Source organism: Macrobrachium nipponense, chromosome 31 (assembly GCF_015104395.2).
Source record: "Macrobrachium nipponense isolate FS-2020 chromosome 31, ASM1510439v2, whole genome shotgun sequence".
Classification (NCBI taxonomy): domain Eukaryota; kingdom Metazoa; phylum Arthropoda; class Malacostraca; order Decapoda; family Palaemonidae; genus Macrobrachium; species Macrobrachium nipponense.
The window spans coordinates 22,303,304-22,315,508 of record NC_061093.1 but is presented as its reverse complement, the minus strand read 5'-3'; positions in this window follow the sequence as shown (position 1 = coordinate 22,315,508).

Here is a 12,205-nt window from a genome sequence, read left to right as displayed (position 1 = left end):
TGAATTACAATCCAGTTTACGGCCGCGGTAAATGGAATTATCTAATGGACCGTAGGTTTAATACTTGAGTAAGAGAGTCCATTCCTTCTTGATGCGTATGACAATGGAAGTTACGGAACTGAAACATTCATCGTAATGGGATGAGGAACTTAACGTATTAAGCTGGATCTGTCACTCGAGGAACATTCTACGCGCCATTATTTCTTTTTTAAATTGAGTTGAGTTGGTTACAAAATTTAGGCCAAATGCCAGCACTGGACCTATGAGGCCATTTATCGCTGAAATGGAAATTGACAGTTAAAGGTTTGAAAAGGTGTAACAGGAGGAAAACCTCGCAGTTGCACCATGAATCAGTGTTAGGATATGTGGAAAGTCAGATGAAGAAACGAAAGTGGTTGCAGCTAGGAGCCGAAGATACGCTGCAAAGTACCTTAAGTACTGCCTACTGTGCACCGCATAAAAGTCCACAGACGGCACTACCCCACTAAGGGGTACTTTCTTGAGGGAGAGAATTGTAATTAAAAATCAACATTTAAAGCGTGATAATTATTGTTATTTATGATGCTCTGGACTTACATTTCTTTTAAACTAAAGCTAATTCTGTGTGATTTATGCTATGTAACATTTTTTCTTTTATTATCATTAATTTGTTAGTTTTAGAGATATTTCCAAAAATGTGCAGGTATGTCATTTTTTGGTCATCAATCTCCCACTTTATTCACGAAAATGTGTTGTACCAAGTTTTTCAAGGTACCATTCCTCAGATATTATTACTATCATTACCTTATGATGTTTTGCAATGTTATGGCAATAAAAAATATTTCACTCCAAAACCCTTCCTTCAATTTTTTTTTTTCTCAAAAATATTCCAAAATGCAACAAAAATGTCACGCACAGTCAATAAAGAGCAAGAAACATTCATAACACGTCAAAGAGTACGTCAATAACAATCCTAGCAAACTTGTGAATAATGATTAACAACGATGATAATGTGACAAAAGCAAAAATACCTTTCCAAAATACTAATATTGTCACAAACAGTTAATGCTCACTAACAAACAACGGAGTATGCTGATAACCGTCTCAACAAAATGGTGAATAATGCGAAAAATATTAAAGCGACTAAAAAATTGTCCCCAAAAAATATTTTCACACCAAGCTAATCACGTAAAATACATGTAATATTAATAATAATCCTACCAAATCCACGTATAATGATAACTGATAAAGAAACAGGTGATTAATGTACAAAAAATCATACGCCATGCATGAAAGTGTATGGAATGAGGTGGATAATGTCTTAAAAATTAGTTCTACTCACTGAAATTGGCGTACTTCTTTCTTGTCTTGTCTATTATTTTTTGCAAAGCAGACTGTCGCACTAATCCGTTAACAGGCAGGGGTCATCAACAAGGGGTAGGGGGAGGCCGGCAATGTTGAAAAGACTACCCCACAATTTGCTTTTGCAATAGGCCTAAGCTGACATTAAGACAAGGCCGTGGCATTGTGTGCTCCAAGTCCATGACGACAAAGCACCCATTTTTCGTCACAGTCTGGCAGCCTTAATGACACTTAACCCTAGATATTCTGCCTTTTGGTCTTGAACAAGAGCTTTTGTGAGGCGCTTGCAGGTAAAGTTTTGCAGTCATCCATCTTCGCCAGACGAAAACCGATATCATAATGGCGACTCAAAATCTTGTCATTTATAATAACATTACCATGGCGACATCAGGCCGGCTGAGATCCATCCCATGCACCAAGGTCTCTGATGCTACGGATAACTGAGTCTAAACGCTGTTGTGTGTTTACAGGTGTAGTAGTTGGGGCAAACTGGCAGACGTTACTTGGGTTTATGGATGACCTGCTATTTTCCTCGAGTTGGGGCCCCTGGCCCTCTGGTACTTTAATGTTGTTTCTAGAGTCAGACAACTTTTGCTCAGCTCGGTTCTTCCTAGCAGTTATTCCATGAATGTGGAGTAAGGCAGCCTTGTTACTACTTCCTTTGCCCTTGAATGTATAGGAGTAACTATATGCCCACTTATTTGCTTTTAGCCTTAGATCACTTCAAATGTTTCTTTGATGTGCGCTGTCTGCAAGTTGCACTTCCCCACTGACCAGTAGCCTATGCCTTGAAGATCACACTGGTCGCTTCATCGGCCACTTTGAAAAAAAAAAAAAATAGGTACTCGTTCTTTCTGTTGCAAAGGGTGACTGACCTCCTTAACGAAGTCTTGGTACGACACGGCCAAGATTCCTTCGCCTTTTTTAAACATTAGCAGCATTTGCTTCTGATTTACTACCTTTTATCGTCCTTTGGCCTGATGACCGGGTGTTCAGTTGGCCTGATGCACCGGGTGTTCAGTAGCAGGTTCCACAGCTTGGGAACCACTGCTGGGGATTCTAGCACAGTTACCGGCTTCAAAACTAATGGAGTGGCACACATGCCCATACGCATGAGGGCTGCTAGTGGCACGGGATGGAACATCACACTGTCACTGTTAGAAGGATGTACTCACTCATAAACATCATCTGAACACTAGGCTTAGTGGCAGCCATCTTCACTTATGCTTTTTTTTTTCCACCCTATCCGGGAACGGACAGGTCACATGGAACACTACCATAGAATCTATGGTTTCTAAAATCGTCGTTATAGGGATAATACTGACCCCAATGATTAATAATACCGCAAATAACACGATAGCGCTGTTTACTCCCAGAGCAGTCACACATTCACGAATACTGTGTACACTGTAATTCTTTCCGACAGCTGAATGGCTCTGACGTCAACAATAACAAAGCGCTAATTGGTTGGACGCCGCTCGGCGTATAGCAGTAGTATCACGCTTTATAACGGCGCTCCAGCAACATTAAGCGTGGACTGGCTGGTTGCCGCAACATGGCCGCAAGGTATAAAATATTATGCTCGATGACTGAATTAGGATTGAAAGTCATTCTCAGTCATTACTGAGGTAGCGTCGCTAAGTACCCGCCATGTCTCGATAATTTAGATTAACCACACATTCTTTCCACCACATTTTTCACAAATGTTTTGACAGAAAGCCAGTTCAAATTTGGATTTCGTTGGATGTATCGCATAAAATGTTTCGTTCTCGTTATGGACTTAATTGTTTCAATTCTTGGCACAGGACTTACAAGAAAGAACAAATTCAATTGCCAAAATATCGTAATTTTGCCTGATATATATAGTACAATAATTATTTCTATCACCCCAAAGTCAAATGCCTAAAGTTTTATTGAGTTTTGTGATAAATTGTTTTTTTATTTCGTCTTATTCCTGTCTTTCGCATGGTGACGCGAATATGAAAACGTATGAACTCATACAACCTAAGAGTTGCAATTATGCTGAAAAATAATACGTATTTATTTGACCCTCAGATTTTAATTCAAGAATAAAAAAAAGCATCCATTCATTTAATTTATTTGCCTGCCTCCAAGAAAAGTTCCAACTTCGTAAATTACAAAAAATAAAAAATACGCAATAGCTTTATTAAAGTTATCAAAATGATTCTCTTATCTCGGAGGTCAGCCGTATGCCATTCTCCTCCACCCCCTCCCAAATCACAAGGGCTTGACACCCACCCTATCTACCCCACCCCACATACCACACACGCTCCCCAGCCGTCCCTCTCTCCTCTCTCTCTTTCGCGTTCATTCCGCTTTATTTGCTTTAGGATAATTAATAACTTTGTTATGAAAACTTGCGACCTTTCTGCTGGCTTTGCCTATTCAGAAGTCCTCTACGTTTTGTGAGCGCAAACAAAAGTCGAAGTTCAGACAAAATGTAATGAATTTGATTAGTTTTTTTTTTTTTTTTTTTTTTTTTTTTTTTTTTTTTTTTTTTTTTTTTTTTTTGTTTTTTTTTTTTTTTTTTTTTTTTTTTTTTTTTTTTTTTTTTTTTTTTTCAGAGTGGAAAGCTAATTTACAAAAAGGAAGCTTCTTTTGTTGTGGCCGAACGGTACTTGAGAATTCAACCAAAATAAATAAATGAATTTATAATCTTGGTTGCTTGACGAACTGGAATTGGAATAGACAAAAGTTGGAACTAAAGGTCAAACGCTGGGATTTTTTGAAGCCATTCAACGCTGAGAGGGACGACTGAGAGAAAAGGAGGTTTGTAAGGTGTAACAGGAGGAAAACCTCAAAGCAGCAGCACCAAGAAACAATTGTCAGGAGAGGATGTCAGAATATGAAGAAAGGAAATGTGAAAGGAGGTACGTAAAAGGATTGAAAAAGGATGAAGGTGAGGCCGAAGGGGACGCAGCAAAGAACCTTAAGTAATGTCATACAGTGCACTGCATGAGGTACACCCTCCTAAAACAAATTGATCTCAAGAATGAGTATTTCTTACCCTTCGATGTCACATGTCACGAACCAAAGAAAAAAAACGTGTTTTAAAAGACTTACATAGCGTATCATTGACAACGAGCAGGTTCCAAAATTGTGGTGAAATTAACATTTTTATTTTTAGTCGTTATGGGGATTTACGATCGTTTTGCGTGGCTTATTTATACACTTTAAACTAACTTATATATATATATATATATATATATATATATATATATATATATATATATATACATATACATATACAATCCACACACTTGTGGAACAGAACCTCACACACACACACACACACACATATATATGTAATATATTATAATATATATATATATATATTATATCTATATATATATATATATATATATATTTATATATATATATATATATTAGGGCTTGTGCCTTGTATGATAAGGCGCCTATGAGGTAATGTTAGACTAGCGATAATCTATACGCTAAGTCGGTTTGGTATTGCACTTCCATCTTCAATGGAGTGTCTGGGGTTTTGTAGATCACTTCAGAAGTCGGTATTATCTTTACGACGATGTGTTAAACTCATGGTTCGGTGAGGTTCTTGTAGAAAACACTAAGTATAAAAATAGATATTAATTTCTTCTGAGTTTACATGCTGAAGATCAGATGATGATTGTACAAGTCTTCTAATAACGTAGCTTGATCGCTTCTGCCAATGATAATGGCTAATCCTATTCCTCTACATGATAAAGCTTAGGTAAAGAGGTACAGGTCTTCTAATGACGATAGCTAACTCTGTTCTGCCGGTCTACCACCTCTGTTACAAGTTATGAGGAACAGCAGTAGTTCGAACATATGAACATACATACAATGACATAGTTTCATACGAACACACAATTCAAATGAGACACGCTACAGATCACGTAGGCCGTTTGAATAATAGGTCGGGTAGTTGTCTCAAGCAGGGAGTTTGGTACTAATGTTTTATAAACAATTGAATGACTACAGGTGACGGCATGTTATCTTAGCCTACATACTTATTGTATACGTCATCTTTAGCGTCTCTAGTCTGATCACATTCCTGCAAGCAATCTGGTTGACCTCTTTAGTTTTAGACTTTTTATATATATGGACTAACATTCCATATTTTTATTATAAACACTTACATTAGCTCGGTCAGCTACCAAAACCACTACTGAATATTACTCAAACTTGACTTGCATTTGACTTATAGGATGTGATACAGACACTATGTGAATATAATATATATATATAAGTAAATAAAAATTCATTGTGTACATGAATTGATTCAAGTAATAAAATATAAAAAAACAATGATATTGGTAAATAATAGTGATCACATGATATATATAATGATACAGTTTTTCACTTTCATTTCATTAAGACACATATGCTACAGAAAATACTGATGTACTCTGACAATTGCATAGAATGAAGATTAACATGATAAAAATCATATTTTAAACTGATAAAAAATTTCATATATGAATTGATAAAATTATTAATGGTTATGCTGACTTGATTCGTTGATTTTTATGGCTACAAATGGTTTATATAGCTGATTAGTAATAATTCATATACTAACTCATAAATAACTGCAGATATTGGTAAGATAAAAGGTAACATATGATTAGAGGCTACCTGATTTGTTTATACATATGTATATGGATTCATATATTATGATTAATATATGTGCACTTTAAATAGATTCCTATTGCGTACACGCAAAGATATTTATTTGATTCTGTTATTTATGATCATTTATATAAGAGATTCCTATTGCGTACACGCAAAGATATATTTCGACTCTGTTATTTATGATCAATTATATATAGATACATGATACTTTATATATATAGGATACATGACCGAGGTTATCTACTACTTCACTTTCAACTAGCTTTCGAACACTTTTCGTCCATTACAACAGTTCCAGACAACCACCTTTAGCCAAATGAACGGCCTTTTTCAATGGTTAAAACAAGGGGAAAAATTTGCCTGGGCGGGTCCAACGTTCTATTTTGCGCTCATACTTATTCTCTGAATCCTAAGCTACACGATTACGTTCGCGATGAATCAATTCATCCCAGCACGAGTCCTTCGCCAGCAAAGTAGAGTTGAATATCCTTCGGGTCGTAATTGTCGGAAGTATGTCCCTTTTGTAGTCGAATTCCGACAGCCGCTGGAGCGTTCCGCATGAAAACGAGATTAACGACGAGATACGGTGTCGGTCGAAGAAGTCCATGAAATTCCTTTCACATTGTAGGCGGTTGTTACTTGACTGTAGTCGTCCGCTGCGACGACGATTTTTTGAAGTTGCGATGTGAAACTCTCATACTGCAGGATACTGTAACCAGGTTCCATTAATCAGCCTGCAAGTGAAATTATACTTGTCACAAGGGCAAAGTAATTCAGACGACATCCAAATACAGGGGAGGGAAGAGAGCCATTTAGACCAGACTTAACCACATGATTCGCTGATATTTTGGAATTCAGAAGAGTCCGCTGTACAAACTTTTTATCCATGGCATTAACAATGAGTGAAACCTATCCAGGTCTATGATGACTCGTAAAAATATCCATAAAATTATAAAAAAATAAAATAGATATCATACGAATCTCAAAGAAAATTCGATATTACTGGTAGTAAGTTACTAGACAAAGAAGTGGAAAATGGAGCTATTTGTAAGATTGCCAGGCAGCATAAGAGTCAAAGAGAATATTAATCATGATTCTATGTGCCCTAACAAAAGTTTCATATTCAATTTTCTCGCGCGCATCCTCTGAGGTTAATTTTTAAAAACTTTATTAATAGGTAGGAGATGCAACGAAAAAAACCCACTATGTAACTAATTTCTAAATAAACTTTGGGTTTTTACAAGAAAATGTGACATTTTCCCCATGATGTTTACTTGAATTGTAATAGGCGTAATGTTGCAAGTAAATATTTCACATATATATATCTTGATACTTCTAAATGTCTATGAGGTTCAGAAAAATTATTCATTTTGTTGTTATAAGAAATTCTATTTCCTTATTTTGTTTATTAATTTTTAAAATGATTGCAAGTTGTATTGCGCACACCAAACCGATAGACACTTGTACCTAACGTCTGCCTTGCCCATGAGAAAAGTTTCGGGCTAGGCATTCCTTTCTCCAGTCAATCTGCTTTGCAATCGCGAGATTGAAGCCTGTGTTAAGCAAGATTATTGAGGTTAAAAGGAACAAATGTCTGATACGGCAATGATGACGTCGTCACTTGGGCAGGAGATTGCTCTCAGCCCAGCTAAGAGTTACGTTACTTGCTGTAATACATACGAAACTTTAGGATAAATTTATTGTCTTTTAATCTCGAAACCCACACGAAAAGAAAAAATGTCTGAAAAAAAACAGTACCAAATTGAACAATATATTAGTTTCATGTTGGAAAACTGCATAATTGTAATTATGTTAAATTAATATTCCTTATTCAAACTATAATGAAAAAGGTTTTCCATACAAATTCTATATATATATTAGCCCTGTATAAGATTCATATAGGATTATTTCATAGATAACATTTTCACTTCTAGACTTCCTGACTTTAAAAAATCTCTTTTATTTTATTTTATTTATTTATTTATTATTAAGTTTATTTATTTTATTTATTTAATTTTTTTTTTTTTTCATTGACTACGAATATAAAATCACCGGGACAGACAATATGTCAGTAGATTTTGATTTGATATGTTTGAACTTTTAGCTTATTTGTCTTACTAAAGCGTTAATTAGAGTTCAAATCTTTACGCATATATATTTGGTATTTAATTATCTATGGTTACGTTTTTGCTTATTGATTTTATCGTGATTCCCTTTTTATTATAATTTGTAACCCTTCCGACTTCTTACGGAGTGTATTATATTGACTCCACATTGTATACCATATTTATATTATTTATTTATTTAATATATTTTTTTATATATATTTGATAAATTAATGGTTGGCTTGAATATGTGGAAGAGTGCTCTAGCGGCGTACCGTATAAGGCTACTTTGCGGCATCATTCTGTAGATACAAGATATAAATGTAAAGGTATTTAAAAACCGCGAGAACCGCTATAATCCAGTTCGGATCCAACATCACGAGTTGTAACTCGTAATGACATTGACACTTCCTATTTAATTATCCGTTATTCTACCAAACCGATTGACTCTGGGTGATAAAATATATTATTGGTTTTCTTAATGGAAAGGAATTCACACAACGTGTTAAGGAGATTATTATTGATTACACCACCCGAGTCACAGATTATTATGTGTTGAATTCCATATTTACTGATTTAGCACTCATAAATATTCCTAACGCACTCAATTGCGGTGTTTGTTTTTAGTGCTATTAATTCTATATAACGTGTCAAGGAACTATTAACACTAAGAAGTGTTTATTCCCTCTGTCAGACTCGTAATTCCGTTAATAATTCTACGTAATAATTCTTTCAAGGATTGATTTGGCACAGGATAGGCCCCTAAACTGACAGGTGTCTTAGTGTATCCCTTGTTTTCATGACACGTGTTACAATTAGTTATGTGCTTTTTTATATCTGTAAGCATTGTAGGCCAGAAAACAGTGATTTGGCTTTCTGTGAAAAGGAGGAACCCTGGATGACGGAATGCAACCAGTTTTATGACGATTGGTATGAGAAAGATTATTACTACTACCTGGTCGTTAGTCATCTGCTGTGTTCTTCGGGTTTTCCTCGTCACAGACCTACATATAATATTACATTTGATTACATTATTTTGATACACATACTTTAAATGTACTTTTGCTTTAGGTTTCTGCTCGAAGTGTTTATTGTTTTTGCCTAGCCACTGACCCTGTTTCCGTTTCGAAGTGTTATTTATTGTTTGGTGTTTATTGCTGCTGACTCTGTTTCCGTTTCGAAGTGTTTATTGTTCTTTGGGTTATGTCTGTTTGACTCTTGCTTTGTTCAGTTTTGTAACAGTTCTGCGCTCCAACCCAGATATTCAATGCTCGCGATCTCTTGGGTTAAGGAATTTTCTTGTTTAGATACGGTTTTAACATAGGCACGGATGTTTCTATATCTTTTAGTCCAATTAATGGTTCTTTGCTGTATGGTGCGGGATTGCGGGATAATGCGTCAGCTATGATAATTGCTTTCCAGGTAGATATCTTAACTTGGCTCCAAAGACCTGAATGATCATTTGTCACCGAGTTCCTTTTGGACTGTGATTAAAGCCTTTGAAAAACTCGGTAAGTGACTCATGTTCGGTAAGGACTTTATCAGGATAGCCATAGATTATGAACTTAAAATGTACTAGTGTTTAAAGATACCTAGCCCTTCCTTGCCTATTACTGCATATTTACTTTCAGAGGCTTTAGTTTACGTGAATAAAAAGCTATAGGGAAGAACTGTTTATCATATTACTGAAGTAGTATCCCTCTTACCCCTTGGTCTGAGGCGTCTGTTGCAATAAAAAAAAATTCCTTATTTAATCAGGGATTTTTAAGTTAGGTAAGCTGCATTTTTCCGCTTTTTAAGATATCGAACGCCTGTTGATGCTTTTTTCAGACCATAATAAATCTACGCTCTTCTTCGTAAGATCTGTTAAAGGAGCTGTCATGATTAAAAGAGTTCATATTTACATACGATTGTAATACCACTAAAGCGCAAAAGTGCTGTATCCCCCTTTTATTTTCGTTAATAAGTACCCCGTAAAGAATTATGAATAGCCGACACCTTACCATGGACCTACTTTTAAGACCTTGACCAGACACATAAAACCTAGATAAACATGTTCGGTTTTTAAAAACTCACATTTAGATATTTTACTCTGAGATTATTTGTCTTTGTCTCTGTAGCACTAGCTCTACTTTATGTGAATGTACTTCTAAGGTATTAGAAAAGATTACAAGATCATCCATATAGGCATGTAGGTTATCCCCTAAAGTCTCCAAACACTATATTGTGTAATTGGGGCGCAACGTAAGCCGGAGGCATACGTAAAAATTGATAATGTCCCCTGAGTGTGCTGAAAACGGTGTATGAGGTACAATCACTTAGGTAATGGTATCTGGTAAACAAAAGCATTTAAGTAAGTCCAAGTTGGTGAAAAAAAATTTATTCTAACCTAACAGAGATAAGATGTCGTCGGTATAATCGCACTGGAAACTATCGGAAGTCGTTTCCTTGTTTAAGCGACAGAATCTACGCAGATACGCCAAGTCCGATCTTTTATGGCATGACGTCTGAGGGAAAAATTATATGGGCTATTTGATTTCCTAATGACTCCTATTACTAACATTTTTCTTTTTCAACTTCGTCTTTATTTCTATTTTGAATTTCATTGGGGTTCTACACGAAGGTACGTATATAGCTTTATGTTTGTCCTTAGACCGTATTTTGTTTTCATGACATCCGTTTTTCTCCCAGAGATCACTCGCTAGTGGAGAAACTTCCTGGTATTCAGGTGAAAGATAAAAAAAAATTTCTGCTGAATCACCTCTGCTTGAATGACTTTACGGATATTACTTTAGATAGTTTATTCATCAGAGATTCATCCACGACTGGTTGGGCGTGATTAAAAATTAGCAACAATAAAAAATGCGAATATTTATAACTTCTGTATCCACGATATGTATACTTTTTAGGGCTTTGTTCGCGGAAATCGTTATATTTCAGAGTGTCGGGAAGGATTAAAATTTCATTTCCCAGCAAAGTCTTTTTACACGCACTAAGACATTCGAGGGTGCATGCTTCTCGAGATTTTGCGTGCAAAGTACGACTGCGGTTGTGGGAGAATTCTGTTGGGTCCTTTGAACAATGTTTACGATTTATGAGACAAATGTATAGTTCCTTTATATAAGTTATTATTTGATTAACTGTCTCATTTTTGTTCAAACGGATTTTACTATGGTTTGAAGGTTTTATAGGATTTTCCTTTGATAAACACGCCTTATTTTGTTTTTCAGGATGTAAGATAATATTTTTGTATACCCCTAGATGGATCTTACATTACACTACATACAGATCAATGTTTTTTATAACTATAGAGGTATCTGTAAGCGCTCGCTTATCCGACTTCTCATTAGGGAAGTTCGAACAACAGACGGTGAGTCCGTAATACAAGATATTGCGTGTACTAAAGAAATAAAACAAGATATTCTAATTTTTACGCGCGTACGTTGGGCTTAATCCACCAGTATTTATTATAACTTAATGTTATTAAAATTAAAACGAAAACCTGCTCTGATTACTTATACGGTCGTGTGTTTCATAGGAAAAATCCTTTTTAATTCAAAAAGTATTGGTATGAACCAACATCGCTTTTCCCCACTCTGCTAGAGTCGCTTATTGTGTGGAATTTGCTTTGCTTTGAACACTTCGGCAGTTTTTTGACTGACCTTGACCGCTTGACTAGGTGACACAGTCACCGAGTTTGCTTGTTTGATTCTGAACGGGCTACTGTTTCTATTTCTTTTTGTAATAATTAGGATCCTTCTCTTTATTACCATCGGCAACATATTGTGTGTTTTTAGCATTACGTTGCTGGTTACGTATAAAGCAATGAATGACTAACTATTAGGAACTGAGCGATTACTAATAAGACAAGTTTATCTCTACTGTATCAATATTAACTGTTTGTACTTCATTTTTTGCTAAAATTTGAAATAGTGAGAGATCCTGGTCAGCGCATTTGGCCTGATGAAAGTTTTTTACAGACATGTTATTCTTGCAATCCACGCCATATTTTTAAAGTTTGAGTTGAGTCATTGAGGTTCGATATTTTATATACTCAAAAAACTCAAGGCTAAAACTGCGATCGGGACTTTGCAAAGGAGCATTTATTG